Source organism: Notolepis coatsorum (genome assembly GCF_963971535.1).
Source record: "Notolepis coatsorum genome assembly, chromosome: 2".
Classification (NCBI taxonomy): Eukaryota; Metazoa; Chordata; class Actinopteri; order Aulopiformes; family Paralepididae; genus Notolepis; species Notolepis coatsorum.
Window position 1 is genome coordinate 225,973,278 of NC_140166.1, and position 15,825 is coordinate 225,989,102.

Consider the following 15,825-nt stretch of genomic DNA (forward strand, 5'->3'; position numbering starts at 1 on the left):
CCCGAGAGGGACCACCGTTAATAGAAACGAGACAAAAGGAGAAGATTAACAAGATGTACAGATATAACGCAGAGTGGAAAAATGATTTTCCGTGGCAAATTTTTTATGAGGAAGCGCAGCTATTATTATTCTGTCACTGGTGCCGGGAGGCTCCGGAAAAGATCAGATCAGAGAATCCCTATGTCGTGGGTAACAATATCCTAAAAAGGGATAACATTAATAAACACAATACGTCCCATCGACACATTCTTGCCCGGGATGCCTTCAACGCTAAACAAAACCCTGAGCGGGCCGGGACGCGTGTTGCTTTCTAACAACGGAGGAGTGCAAGAATTAGGGGTGGACGGTATGGTCTAAAATGTATATCACGGTATAATTTGAAGCATAGACGGTAACGGTATATATCACGGTATCAGTGTTTCTGTTAGAATAATTTTTTTTGCCTGATAGGCAGGCTATATAAAGAATGACATCCTCAAGGCATGTAGATTTATAATATTTTAACTTAAAACTAGGCTACTTTTGCGTATAAAGTCATTATATTCCAAATAAAATAAGTCCCGAGTCGAGACTCCTGCTCCCATTGCAAACAGCGGGGCTGGATTTGGCTAGAAGCATATGTAGCTGCAGAGCCGCAGAGCGAATTGAATTGAATAAGAATTGAGACAAAGGTGCCACTCATCCTCAGCTTTAAGAATTGACAATTGTGTCAACAAATTGACACATGTGTCAACAAATTGACACATGTGTCAACAAATTGACACACAAAATGCTTAGAGACGATGGGGGTCAGAACGGCGCAAGGGTGGGGGGGCGCTGTTTGACGGGCCTGTGACCAGACCTGAAAGAGCCACTGGCTCTGCGGCTCTGCAGCTGCATGCTATTCGCAAATCCACTGCTGCACGCCTTCCTCCCGGCTCCCGCTGCTGCCGTCGTTATCATAACACTACACACATATCGTAATGTTTACAGCAAACTGTAGTTGATCACCAGGTATGTTTTATTAACGTAGAATAATTCATATAAGAAAAACGATAGGGAAATATCTTACCTTTCTCCACTGGTTAAAAATGCCAGGAACTGAAATTGAAACTTGCTGTGCGCCGTGGTGATATGTGTTTATTATGAAATGACAATTGCGTGTTGACACGCCCACTGCGCGAAGCCTCCTAAATAACTTTTTCCAGTTTGCACATATCTATTATCTATGACTAATTCTATCTATTTTTAGGGGCAAATGCGATTGAAATAGTCGCGCTGTGGTTACATGACGTCATTGCTATTTTAGAGCTGCTCTACCGGTTAAACGGTATAGTCAAAATCCATACCGTAGAGCAAATTAATACCGTTTATACCGTCCACCCCTAGCAAGAATGTGACAATTTGACCATGTGACCGCGGCAGCGCGAGAGAGCGGCAGTGCGGAAATAGGCTGTCTATTGCCATTCTCTAAGACAAACTCTAACCTTAACCAGCTCCTTAACAGCGCCTAAACTTAACCGTTCTAACCTTAACCAACTCCGAAACAATGCCTAACCTTAACCTTAACCATGCCTAACCTTAACCTTAACCATAGAAAGAATATTGCCATTCTCTAAGACAAACTCTAACCTTAACCAGCTCCTTAACAGCGCCTAAACTTAACCGTTCTAACCTTAACCAACTCCGAAACAATGCCTAACCTTAACCATGCCTAACCTTAACCGGCGAAAGAATACATGTTAAAAAAAAATTGATGGGATTCGAACTTGTCAACAACGGACCGCAGGACCGCTGCGCTGCCAGGTGAACTGAGCTTCGAATGAAAATCATGGCGGATTAGGGCTACATAATGCCGCAAGCTCTGCGGTTGCTGCGCCTGCCGCGGGGCGTGTCGCAGCCAATCAGGGAAAACGCGGAAGCAACGGCAGCACTGCTCCGCTGTTAATAAGCAATAGGCGGCCGGGACACCGGCACCCTCTTGCACTCGCTGACTAAACAGGCGACCAGAGTGGATGATGCTGATCTCCGCGAGGTAAAGCTTAAGATGAATGTGGCATATTGCATCGCCAAGGAATAAATGCTGTTCACTAAATTTAAGCCGCTAATTTTACTCTGTAAAAAGAATGGAGCCGATATAACTCCATCGTATGGCTACTTAAATTCCCCTCCGGGATCAATAAAGTATTAATTATCTATCTATCTAATAACGAGACAATATGCAAATAAGGTAATAATAATAATAATAATTAATTTTATTTATAAAGCACTTTTCATTCATGCAGAGTTCCTTGTACTTCTGATTAATGCAATAGTGTGTGTGTGTGTGTGGATTTGAAAAAGTGGCCAGCAGACATGATGCTGGAACTGTGACACGTGTGCAGTGCACACACACACACACACACGAATAATTATAATAATAATAATTATTTATTTATTTGGTTCCACAAATATGTACAGGTGTGTGTATGCATTATATCTATTTGTTATGTTGGTTTCTAGGTGTTTCTAGGTTGGTTTCTAGCTTTCCCTGTAATCTGAGTCCTGCACCAGCGCTGCCTGGTCTCGGACTGCTTCATATCGGTTATATGGTTATGTCCTTGTTCTTTTTGTTTTACATTATGGGCAAATAAAGAAAGAATTTGTCTGAAAGCATTTCTTGTTAAAGTTTGGATTTTGTGTGCCCTGTATGCAAGATTCATGTCCCTTGCCAGTCACATACCTATTTAAGTAATGAACTGCACTACTTGTGGTTGTTTTTAGAGATTTTAGAGACGTTTTATACTCGTGCTACAAGATTTTGGCCTGTGCTACAAAACTATCAACCTCTGTAGCACCAGTGCTATGTGCAAAAAAAGTTAACGTACAGCCCTGTAATACAGTTCTAAAAAATTGTGCAGTGCAGATCAGGATGTAGATATTCTAAAAATTGAGGTTGTACACATAAAACAGTTCAGTGGATAGTATAATGAGAAAAAGAATAGACCCACACACTACACCATCCCCTTAATTTGGAATGTCAAAAAATGGACAAATCAATAAGACATTAACCTTTTTATTTTCCATTTAAAAACTAAATAGAATGCAGGTACAAAAATACAAACAAATCACACTACCTACTGTATAACCCTAATCCCCTCACCCTATACATCCCAACCCCAGTCCACACCCTCATCCACTACCCAACCCCTCATCCACCACCACACTTCCCAGGCAACACTGATGTTAATTATCCTCACCACTGTCATCGGAGTCATCAGCCCATATGTAGCCCTCTCCTCAGTTTCCTTAGAAACCTTTGCACAGTGTTTCATAACAATTTTCTCAAGCCTAGTAATAGACACAATATTTATGACACTGGGAATACATTCCCTGAGGTCCATAGATGTCCCTAGATACCAAGAACATGCAAATGGCCTTGTAGAAGTGGAGCAATCTTCCATTTACTTAGGTGTGTATTTTTAGGCGGATTTTCAGAGATTAAGAGGTAAAGAGGTTCAAATCGGATCGGATCTGATTAAGATTAAAGATTTTGAACTACTGGGCACTGAACATGGAGACCAATCGCAAATCGATCGGCACTTTCTCGGCCGAGCTACAGTAATTTTTCCCGCACCTACTCCCCAAACTCTGCATGCACAGATTGATAAACCTAGACATCTGGACAATCCCGAGACTCCGTGGGCAATCTGCGCATGCGCATGGGGAGTAGGTGCTGAGAAAGTGATTATAGCTCGGCCCAGAAAGTTCCGATCGACTTGGATTGGTCTCTCCATGTTCAGGAAACTCAAAGTAAACATAAATTGTACTTACAGATGTTGTGGTGTCCACAGTCTGATGTCTGTTTCCACAAGAAGAAAGTCTTGGTCCAGTAGAGTTCTGCCACAGAGAGTTTCACACTGTAAACACACAAAGCGTTTGTTGAATAATCCAGGAATTTATGTGGAGTGTATCGAGGCTTGTGTTGATGACGTGTGTGGTGACGTTGAACCTCACGTGCCGGTCGTACCACGTGACTGATTCAGGACATTTGGCATGCGATTCAAGATATAAGGGGCAACGAAGCGCAATAGTCTCCTATGACTAGGGTTGGGTACGACGCAAAAATTCGACGTCGTTGAGCAGCCCTACTACTCAATATTGGACTTATTGTACCAAAGACAGGATATTTTCACTTGATAAGATTTCTTTTTTTGCAGTGTAAAATATGCAGCTACCTGGGCCTCCAGAGCACTTCTAGTGTCAGCGGACACACCAAAAACATCCTAGCAAATCTCGAACAATTCTAAGGTAGTTTTAAGTTATTTCTCCGGCAGCGTGCGATAATATGGATTCCGGCGGCACGTGCGCACGCACAAATATGGATTCCGGCAGAGCGCGTGCAGCACCGTAGGGTTTCACGATACCAACATTTTAGTTTCGATACTATACCAATATTAAGTTCGATACTTTTCGATACTTTCTCAAAATCAGGGAAACACTCTCAGATGTCATTATTGTTCTTTATTTTAAAACACAACAATGACGAGAATAAATAAATTAAAAGCAATGGCGTTCAAAATGCTGGGGAACTTTTTTTGCACTCAAAACAGTTGCTGTACAAGGTTTCTGAACCCAGCTTTCTCAACTGTATATATATTGGAACTTGGTCCACACAGATGAACTCTGCGACTGCCCTGTTGAGCCTTTTATCATCTTTGGACTAATTTGTGTACTTTATATGCTGCTCAAAAAAACCTGGGAGGTTAGGTTGCTTCTGAGTGGGGGGAGTCACTCTGTGAGCCAAATGCAGTAGACTTCTGTAGTTAAAAAAATTCAAGGGGTAGAAAAAGTATGGTTGTATTATTATACATTTGTCATAGCAGAGGGCCTAATTAGTTTGAGATACCATAAGTTACCTAGAAAATATTTTGATGAGTGAGACTGATATAGCCTATTAGTGTTGTCAAAAATATCGAAGTATCGATAAATATCGATACTGAATATTTAAAACGGCTTCGATACTCATTTCTCGAAGTACCGATACTTTCTGCAGTATCGGTACCAGCTGGCTTGCTCCCGCAAGTTGTTGACAGACAGACGCGCTGCCAGAGCCTTGCCCTTCCGCCTCCTCCTCCTCCTCGCTCAGAGCAACAGACACAAGCTGCTGCAGCCTCCTCCCCCTCACAGCCGGGCAGCGCAGCCTTGTCTTCAGTTTGTAAACAACGCTATTATTAGCTAACGTTAGCTGTCGTTCCTCCGTTAGCTTAATGCTAGCTAGCTGGCCACCTATTACTTCATGGAAACGGAGTAACGTCAAGCCGAGCCCACTACACCAGTACACGCATGAACTCGACACAACTACCCCGTTTCCAACGTTAGGTCGAGCGGAGCCGGAGCCCATCCTACACTAGTACACGCATGAACTCGACACAACTACCCCGTTTCAAACGTTAGGTCGAGCGGAGCCGGAGCCCATCCTACACCAGTACACGCATGAACTCGACACAACGTTACCCCGCCTCCATGAAGTGTCCAATTAGCAGCAATGTTGTTGAAAATGTAACGTTAATAAATGCTCCGAGCATAGCTCCGGAGAAATCTCTCTCTCTCTCTCTCTCTCTCTGATCTAAAGATAAACAAAGGGTTTTAAAAGTGTATTTATCTTCTCGTATAGTACCAGAGAGAAGCTGAGGAGAATCAACCAGCAACAAAAGCTAAATTTGTTAAAAAAAAAAAAAAAAAAAATATTATAATAATAAAAAAAATATATTATAAAACGTTTTTTTTTGGTATCGAAAGTATCGATACTTTTCAAGGTATCGTATCGAAGTCGAAATTCCAGTATCGTGACAACACTATAGCCTATCATAATCTAGAACTAGGTTATGTCATATTGTAGGCTGTTTAACAAAAATAAAATAGATTTCCGTTATCTTTATACAGTATGTATGAACCATTAACACATTAACTGCCACGCTTATACCCATCAATGTTTGATCACTGCCACCAGTCTAAGCCTATGGAGATGTTTACCTTCTTTGCAGGGCTATAACTTTTTAAATTGTATTGCTAAATTGACATTACTATGGCCCATTCAACATCGATTATCTATCGTTCAGGATGTAGGAACGTTTTACTTTTTCATTCACACATTCATACGAAAATACCGTCTAAAGTATAAATATGTTTTTATCGTTGTCTGCAGTAATTCCTAGAACGTGAGATATAGGCATAAATACATATATAGATTATCAAATGCCGTTTGGTTCCGATCCACACTATATTAAAAATTTCAACTGTACATGGTCCTAAACGTTATGACTGATCATGCACAGGTGAACGGGGGGGGGGGGGGGGTCGTTTATAATTCCGTGATCGTCGTTAAATGCTTCATGTAGTATGGGTGATATTTAGATCAGAGCAGTTTGCATGGATAATAATTAGAGCTGGGCATAAATTAAATTTTTTAATCTAGATTAATCTACCTGCAATTGATCTAGATTAATCTAGATTAAAATGGCTCAAAAAGAAAAGAAAAAAGTCTGCCAAATGCATTCAAAATGTGTGTTCTACCCAAATAATGACCAGAGGAGGAGATTTATCCTCTCCTCTTCATCTGAGGAGTCACTAGCTGTTCTATCTCCTTGTTCAACAGCATGAACATGTCTCTTCTTTTTGTAATTTCCAGTGTTTCTTTTAAAACCAGATTTATCGTAATTTTCTGTGCCCTTCCTTTGATGCCATTAACATTGTTACACTGATATTGACAGCTCTCTCCAGTGTCAAATCACTCTCTGTCAGTAGTTTCTTCTGTGCACCTTCATTTCTTAATCCACACAAAACCTGTCTCTCAATGTGTCTTTTAGTGAATCTCTGAATTCACAATGCTGCTGACTGGTTGCTCACACACAGACTGCTGTAGAAGCAGGTTTCTCAACAAATTCAGTGCAAGCTCAGTGTAACGGTTCCATGAATGAAGAGAACACCGAACAGCTACTACAGTCTCAGGTCCACATCCAAGAGAACACTGAACAGCTACTACAGTCTCAGGTCCACATCCAAAAGAACACTGAGCAGCTACTACAGTCTCAGGTCCACATCCAAGAGAACACTGAACAGCTACTGTCTCAGGTCCACATCCAAGAGAACACTGAACAGCTACAGTCTCAGGTCCACATCCAAGAGAACACTGAACAGCTACTACAGTCTCAGGTCCACATCCAAGAGAACACTGAACAGCTACTACAGTCTCAGGTCCACATCCAAGAGAACACTGAACAGCTACTGTCTCAGGTCCACATCCAAGAGAACACTGAACAGCTACAGTCTCAGGTCCACATCCAAGAGAACACTGAACAGCTACTACAGTCGGAGTACAGCTCAATACACACAATTGTTAAGAAGATGCAGACCAGAGAAAGACGTGTCTTGTTTACATCAGGGTCTCCCATTTTCATTTCATATTGCTCCACATCGTCATCAAACGGTCCAATATTTCCAATAACCCAAGCCATTTCTGTTGTAAACACTCACGATAGTCCAGTCGATCCTTCCTTTAGTGTGTAAAGTGGATTTCCTCCTCTTGTAGATGTTTTCAAGTGCCGCCAGATTAACGTGAGCTAACATGCTAACATCAGGGTCTCCCATTTTCATTTCATATTGCTCCACATTGTCATCAAACGGTCCAATATTTCCAATAACCCAAGCCATTTCTGTTGTAAACACTCACGATAGTCCAGTCGATCCTTCCTTTAGTGTGTAAAGTGGATTTCCTCCTCTTGTAGATGTTTTCAAGTGCCGCCCGATTAACGTGAGCTAACATGCTAACTCGCTAAGCTAACGCTAATAATGTAAACAAAGCTCTCAACGGACTTCTTCTTTTTTGCATTGCGCAGATTCAGACGTCCTCATCGCCGAATTGTGTTATATCCTGAGGACTTCTTAACCTCACCTGTATAACAATGATTACCGGACCACTAAAGTTACTTTAGTTTAACACATTATTCTGACTACAGCTCCGGTACATTCTATTATATGTTGTACCACTGTATTGCACATCGTTGCGGGCAAGACCACCCGCATTTCATTGTATACCTGTATGCCGTGACAATTAAAACTCTTGACTTGACTTGATGCAATCACTTCCGGGCACCACAGCTGTGAACTACGGCAAGTATTTAAGGACAATACAGACCCAACGTTGAGAAAAAGATTAACGGTGTCAATTATATTATCGTGCGATACTAGTCTCGCGTTAATGCACCACGTTAACGCCGTTAATGGCCCAGCTCTAATAATAATAAACAAAAACGCTGAAAGTCACGGCAGCCTCCTCTTACCGTTGGGCGATGACACTGGAGCAAAAAGATCCCAGTTATTTGATGGGGATAGAGTAGATCCATTTGCGGTTTGTATAATACTAATACACGCCCAAATCATGTAGATCATAGGTGTCAAACTCACGGCCCCAACATTTTTTTTTTAACATTAATATTGGGTTAAAAAATAGCAGTGTTAAAAATAATTGTGGGTTAATGCGTTAATAAAGCTTTAACTTTGACAGCCTTAGTTATTACACATTCTTACACATACATGTATGTTGAACATCTGAGGTATTGATGAAGTAACAAAGGAAAAAAGCCAAAAGCACTTACTCCTCAGACATTCTTTGACAATTTTACAGCCCAAAATACAAAAAAGATCCAGGCAGAATAGGTAAAGGGTTGAAGAAATATTGTCTGAACTGTCAGATGCAAACTGGCTGTGTGACATAACCGAGCATCTCGCTCAATTGAATAAGAAGCTGTAGGGACGCAAACAAGTCCCACCCAAAACTTTACCAATATAGTTGTGAACTGAGACAACCCTTATTTTGTTATTTTTGAGTACAGTTACAGTTGTGTGTTCATGCAGACACATAATAGCAATTTCATTACGAATTGAAAATGGGGGACCCTGATGTAAACAAGTCGAAAGTCTTTCTCTGGTCTGCATCCCCTTAACAATTGTGTGTATTGAGCTGTACTGTACTGTACCCATTCTGCAATCTGTTAATTAAAGTTAATTAAACTATCTTCCATTAGTTGGATGTATGGCCTCTGCAAGGTTGTGTGCAGCCATTTGTTTTTGTAACATCTGCTACATCTGTCCCACGTGTTCTTTGCAGCTCACAGTTGTTAGTTCTGCCCCTCTTGACTGTGACAAAAAGGTTTTGAACAAACTTAATGTCATAGCTTGTATTTGATGATATTCTTCTTTGTTATTTACTTGAATGGTTTGATCATTGATTGATGGAGTAATATGGGGGTCTGATAAACTAAAATTATTTGTTAAAATAACTAGGGATGCACGATAATTATCGGGCCGATAATTATCGGGCCGATATCAGCAATTATGACGTCATCCCGATAACGTTATTGATAGCTCCGATAACATATAATACATTTTTTGGTTAAAAGAAATCCGGTGTGGGTGGATTTGGATGAAGGGCGCTTGTTTTTATTATAGCATCCTCCCGTTTTGCCAGTACTGTGGTAAAACTGATAGCGTGTGGTTTAGGAACAGGGAGTTTTTCACAAATCGAGCGCTCCCTTTCTTGGCTGTGACGTAGTCACGTTACATTCGGAGACAGACAGTCGATCTGCCAATTACGTCCCACGGCTTGCACCCACCTCTTCTTCTTACCACCAATCGGAAGCTCTCGTTAGTTTATTTACCTCCGGATTGTCAGCCATTACTCTACTCGGAGCTAACGTTATCTCCCCGCCAGCCACATTGACAAGTACCAGCGCTTATACATTACTGGCAAATGTCTTGTTGCACTTGTGGCAACGAGCGTTGTCAGCATCGACTTTAGTAAAATAGACCCAGACTTTTGAACATTTCGTTCTCTCCGCCATTATGAGAGCAGAGCTGTCTGTACTGAGTCGGCAGCGCAGCACCCGTGTGAGTGAGTGTGTGTGTGTGTGTGTGTGTGAGTGAGTGTGTGTGTGGGAGGGAGCCCGCTCGCAGGCAGAGACAGAGGCAGGAGAGATAATAGACAACAGCCAACAAGATTAGTTTGCGACGTTTAAATTCCTCAAAAAAAAACTCCATAATTTCTCGAGTACCGATAGCAGTACCGATGATGTCGGAGCTTATAAATACTAAAAAAATAAAAAAAAATTGATAAAAACAACATATATATATATATATATATACAGTTAAAAAATATCGGTTATCGGTATCGGTATCGGCTTGAGGAGCATAAAGTTATCGGTATCGGTGTCAAAAAATCAATATCATGCATCCCTAAAAATAACATAAGCTAACATATATTTTTACATCTATGCAAATGCATATGCAATATATATAACTTGAATAAGTAATAAATACAGAAACAACATGTTTAACAATATGTAAATGAGTAGCTACATTTATTTTACATTACATTAACATTTATACAGTCTTTGGCCCTTTGAGGGCAACCATAATGCTGATGTGGCCCTCTGTGAAAATGAGTTTGACACCCCTGATGTAGATTATTGAGTTATGGCAGCGATCCATATCCACGGTGTGTGTCTTGAGCAGTGATGCCACTAACGCGTTACTAAGTAACGCGTTATTGTAATCTGATTACTTTTCCGCGAAAATGGTAATCTAACGCGTTAATCTTTAAAAGCCAGTAATCTAATTGCAGTTACTTGTCCCAAGTGGCTGTGCATTACTATTTCGTTACTATCTCATCATAAATTCATAATGCAGACGGAATGCAGTATTTTATTTCGTTTTAGACAGTCAAAAATACGCTTAGAGCTGTTTACTTCTCTTTGGGAGTGACGTCACATGTCACGTTTTCAAAGCGTGTCTGAGCACGTAAACTCACGTGTTGTTCCATGCTGGTGGGCGCGGCTGTTTATCATGTTATCGTCATCATCACTGAACAAAACATAGCGAGCTACAATGGCGCAGGAAGATGCTGGTAACGCGTTCTTACACTGGAAATTCAGTCACTACTTCAGGTTTGTGTCAGCTAAACCGGGTGAAAAAAACATTCACGTGAGTTGCACACTATGCGGAGGAGGCAAAATACTGTCTACCGCTAAAAACAGCACATCCAATTTAAGAAAGCATCTGGAATCACAGCACCGCGCAACCAAACTGATAGAAAAAAAACACGAAGCCGAAGCTTCAACTTCTACAGGACTGGGAGGTCCACCAGCCAAACAGCAAAAGCTGGATTTCAATAAAAAAACACCCGTTAGTGAGCGAGAGCTGAAGAGAATGGTCGGGAGATATGTTGTAGAAGAAATGTTACCTCTGAACACTGTTGACTCGCCCTCTTTCCGTGCCATAATAGATAAGATCCCTTGTAGTGCTAGTGCTGAGCTGCCCCGAAGAACGGCATTCTCCTCGTACTTGGATACGGAATATGCGGAGATGGAGAAGAACCTTAAGGCCACGCTAGATGAGGTTGACCATGTATCAACTACAGCCGATATTTGGACTGCTAATAACCGCAGTTATATGGGGGTGACCTGTCACTGGATCAGCAGAGCAACACTACAGCGCAACAAGGCAGCATTGGCATGTCGGAGAATCCGTGGTAGACACACATTTGATATTATTGGTGCAGAAATTGAAAACATCCATGCATCATATGGACTAACAAATAAAGTTGTAGCAACAGTGACTGATAATGGTTCCAATTTCGTGAAGGCATTTAGAGTGTATCAGCCTGTCACTGTCACAGAATCCGATGATGAGACTGAGGAGTCTATTCCCACTGTTGATGATGCCACTTTTTTAGACGTGGCTGGAATCCTCTCAGCAGAGAATGAAAGTGATGGCCAGGATGTGACTCTCCCCCCGCACTACAGGTGTGCTTCTCATACCATCAACATCATTTCTACAAATGAGGTGGAGAAATACTTGTTATCCAAAGCAGAGAGCAAAGCTGTGTATAGGAGCAGCACGGCTAAATGCACAGCCCTGTGGACCAAAGCAAGTAGGTCTACCATTGCTTCAGAGACAGTGGAGGAAGTAAATAAAAGGAAGCTCCTTGTACCTACATCCACTCGGTGGAATTCTTTTTACGATGCCATAAAGAGAATCGTAGAAATCCCCATGAAAGAGCTGAATACTCTGTGCACCAAGGTGGGAGTCACCTGCTTCAAAGATACAGAATACCAGTTCCTGCATGAGTACTGCACCACCATGAAGCCTCTGACTGTAGCACTGGACATTTTACAAGGTGACTGTCCTTATGGAACTTTACTACCCACACTTGAAGTGCTGATGCAGAAGACCCTCGCTCTGAAGGACACCCTCTCCAAGACGACTGCAGGCCTTCCAGATGCCATAGTGCAGGTAATGTTCCACCTTTGAGTTAAACATATTTTGCATTGCACTATTCAATCATGAACATGGAACACCATACTGCAGTATGTAGGTTGTCAGTAGCACACAATAATAAATAATAATAATAGCATAAGAGGAGCAGTACCGTTTAATAGACTGGTCAACTAGTCTCGCACATCCCTAAATAACAATATCAAAATATATTTCTCAGGCTATCCAGACTTGTTTTGCCCCAGTGCTGGACAACAAAGATGCCCTTCTCGCAGCTGTCAGTTGTCCAAAGTTTAAACTCCGGTGGCTGAGAGACGAAGGTAGGAAGGAGCAAGTGAAGGAGCTCCTGACAGAAGAGTGTCGCTCCTACAATGCTGGAGCACAGAGGCCTGCCAGCGTCCACAACCCCAACACATCTGCCAGCGAAGGTGAGCTGGACTTTTTCTCCTTTGAGGCCGAGCCAGAGGAGGAGACCTACGTGGCAGAAAAGGAGGTGATGGACTACCTAAGGTCAGAGCATGAGCTTCAGATACTGGATAGGTATTCAAACATAAAGAACATTTTCTTGAAATATAACACTCCAACCCCATCGAGTGCTCCTGTGGAGCGTCTTTTTTCTCTGGGAGGGTTGGTGCTCACGCCTAGAAGGAACAGACTTTCTGACAAGAGGTTTGAGAAGATTCTGTTACTGAGATATAATCACTGGTTTACTCACCCCTCTCCCCTGTTTCACTAGGAACATTATACCATATCTGAATAGGATAGGCCTCAAAGGTAGTGTACATATCAGCCTACATGTGGTGTTATTGACCATTTATCTTTTGTGAAATCTATAAATCTATAGATAGGCCTACTCGCCCTATTAGTACATTTATTTTTTTATAACTCTTTATTTTTCTATTTTCAATTTTCACTTTTCACTTCAATTTACTGTGTACTCGTTGCTGCTAAACAGAAAGATTGTTGCTTTCCCTTTTCATATGATGGTGGCAGAGCAAAAGCTCTTATTTGCCAAATGCTGTTCATTTACAGGTTAAAGACAAGAGAGACTGATTGAATGTTCATAGACATTTTTAGCCTACATGTGGTGTTATTCACCGTTTGTTTTGTGAAACCACTCGTTGCTGCTCAACAGAAAGATTGTTGCTTTCCCTTTTCATATATATGATGGATTGGTGGCAGAGCAAAAGCTCTTATTTGCCAAATGCTGTTCATTTACAGGTTAAAGACAAGAGAGACTGATTGAATGTTCATAGACATTTTTAGCCTACATGTGGTGTTATTCACCGTTTGTTTTGTGAAACCACTCGTTGCTGCTCAACAGAAAGATTGTTGCTTTCCCTTTTCATATATATGATGGTGGCAGAGCAAAAGCTCTTATTTGCCAAATGCTGTTCATTTACAGGTTAAAGACAAGAGAGACTGATTGAATGTTCATAGACATTTTTAGCCTACATGTGGTGTTATTCACCGTTTGTTTTGTGAAACCACTCGTTGCTGCTCAACAGTCAGGACTGTTGCTTTCCCTTTTGATTAATGTTTTTTTTTTGAACAATGTTTTTTATTTTCCCTTTTTTAACATGAAAATAGACAAACAATACAGTAACAGTAATAATCAATGATAAATCACAGGACAATGACAGAAATAATAATAACAATAATGACAGTCCAGTAATAAAATCAAAATAAATGTAGATTAAAAGACATACAAATTATAAATACAATACATTTTGATTAATGTATATTAAGATTGTGGCAGAGCAAAAGCTCTTATTTTCCAGATTTACAGTTCATTTTCATGTTAAAGAGAGACTGATTGTATGTTTATAGAAAGACATTTATAAAAACAATTTAATAGTTACAGTTGATATAATTGAATAGTTCAACCTGCATTTGTTAGGTGTATGTTTTGTAAAACCACTGTCTGGCTGCTCTAATGCTGTGAGCAGGAGAGACTGTTGCTTTAACATACTTGATGGTACAGAAGCTGAAGCACTATTTTAACAATTTACGTTATGTGCAGAGAAACAAGTTAAAAACTTTCAATAAAGCGTTTAAAAAAAACTGTTGTCATTCTTATGTTGTGGCAGCAGCAGGGGGGACGACTTCGTAACCTAGTTACTTTCAAAGTAACTAAGTTACTCTGATAATCAAGTAATCAGTAAAGTAACTAAGATTACTTTTTAAAGGAGTAATCAGTAATCAGTAATCATATTACTTTTACAAGTAATCTGTGGCATCACTGGTCTTGAGTCCCGCGACGATATACGAGTGGCCGGACGGATTTAGGAGACGCACCGAGATCCAACCGGCATATCCGGTTTGGCAACTCGCCGATCATCCACCAGGTGGCAGTATTGAAGCGTTGCAGAGTTGTGCTGAGTCCCACAGCATCAGACAAGGCTCCGTGAGTGAAATATGAATACAATGGCGAAAATATGAAATATGATCAAAATAACATCGTACGCCGTGATCTGGCAGAATTCGCATGAACTTGAAACCCGTTGTACGACGTTTTTTGGCGCAGAAAGTGTTAACACTTTGAGCGCCAGAGGTTAATTCCGTATTAGTCCCTTGAATGCCCATGGCCACTTCAATGTTAACATTAATATCGCCTAATCTATGTTTTAAATTATGTGTCTAATCTGCCCGTCGCTTATCAAAGACTCATTTTCCAGTCAACATTGTCGTGGCAGATTGTTTTTTTATCGCTTCATTTCCGTTTGATAGCATTTTGAAAATCACTTGTTTTCACGGAAAAAACTCATAATAAGCGCCTTTACTGGAATATTCTAGAACGTTGTCATTTTTCGGCCTATTTATGAATCGTTTTCAAATAAACGCTAGATGATCGATAGTATATGTGTACGCATGCACGCTCGTGCCGGCAGTTGAAAATCGATTCTCCTATTTCCTGACCGCGAGCAGAGTCAAACAGCCTATCACCATAATCACATAAAAGCTTATATTATATCCATGAAAACGGGTCTGATTATCCTAATACTGATAACATAGATGCCTTACCTGAGATCAGATGGTATCCAAATGGATTATTCCAATTCCTGATCGCCATTCGAAAAAAGCACTCATTTGATTGATCCACCGAGTATAGTGTAAACACATAATCCCGATTCCCCGCTGCTCTAAGGCTCCAGATTGAACTCCCATTCACTTTCATTGTGACGGGGTCCTCTCCCGAACTCCTTTGATTCTCTCATAAACAGGCGTAGTCGAAAGATCTCGTTGGTGGGTTTTTTATTTCCCGCCTCCCAAAAGTGCAGAGGTGATATAGTTTTACAAAAAATGTGAAAAGTGAAAGTAACGTAAAACAAAATACCCTATACTTACTATATCTAACAAAAGTGGAAAAAGAGAAAACAAATAAACAAAACACAATATACTTAACACTACACAAAGTCTAAATACACAATATACACTACTACTTCCACTACAAGCAATACCAACACGTTTTACTAGGGATCCTGGTTACCTTCACTGTAACTCAGTCCATTCAAGACTGACGTCCCTGGGCCA

The 15,825-nt window shown here is 40.8% G+C and overlaps 1 protein-coding gene across 2 annotated transcripts in view; it reads right to left on the reverse strand.

Moving 5' to 3' along the window:
• LOC311222981 (uncharacterized protein) overlaps window positions 1-15,825 on the reverse strand; it is a 145,943-nt gene that overhangs the window by 117,257 nt on the left and 12,861 nt on the right. Inside the window, exon 2 of one of the 2 annotated variants that reach the window (XM_084307652.1) lies at window positions 3,793-3,878. The exons of the other annotated variant lie outside the window; for it this stretch is intronic. The gene's annotated coding sequence lies outside the window, so the exon portion shown is untranslated. The remainder of the gene's footprint in view (window positions 1-3,792; window positions 3,879-15,825) is intronic. 2 annotated transcript variants of the gene reach the window in all.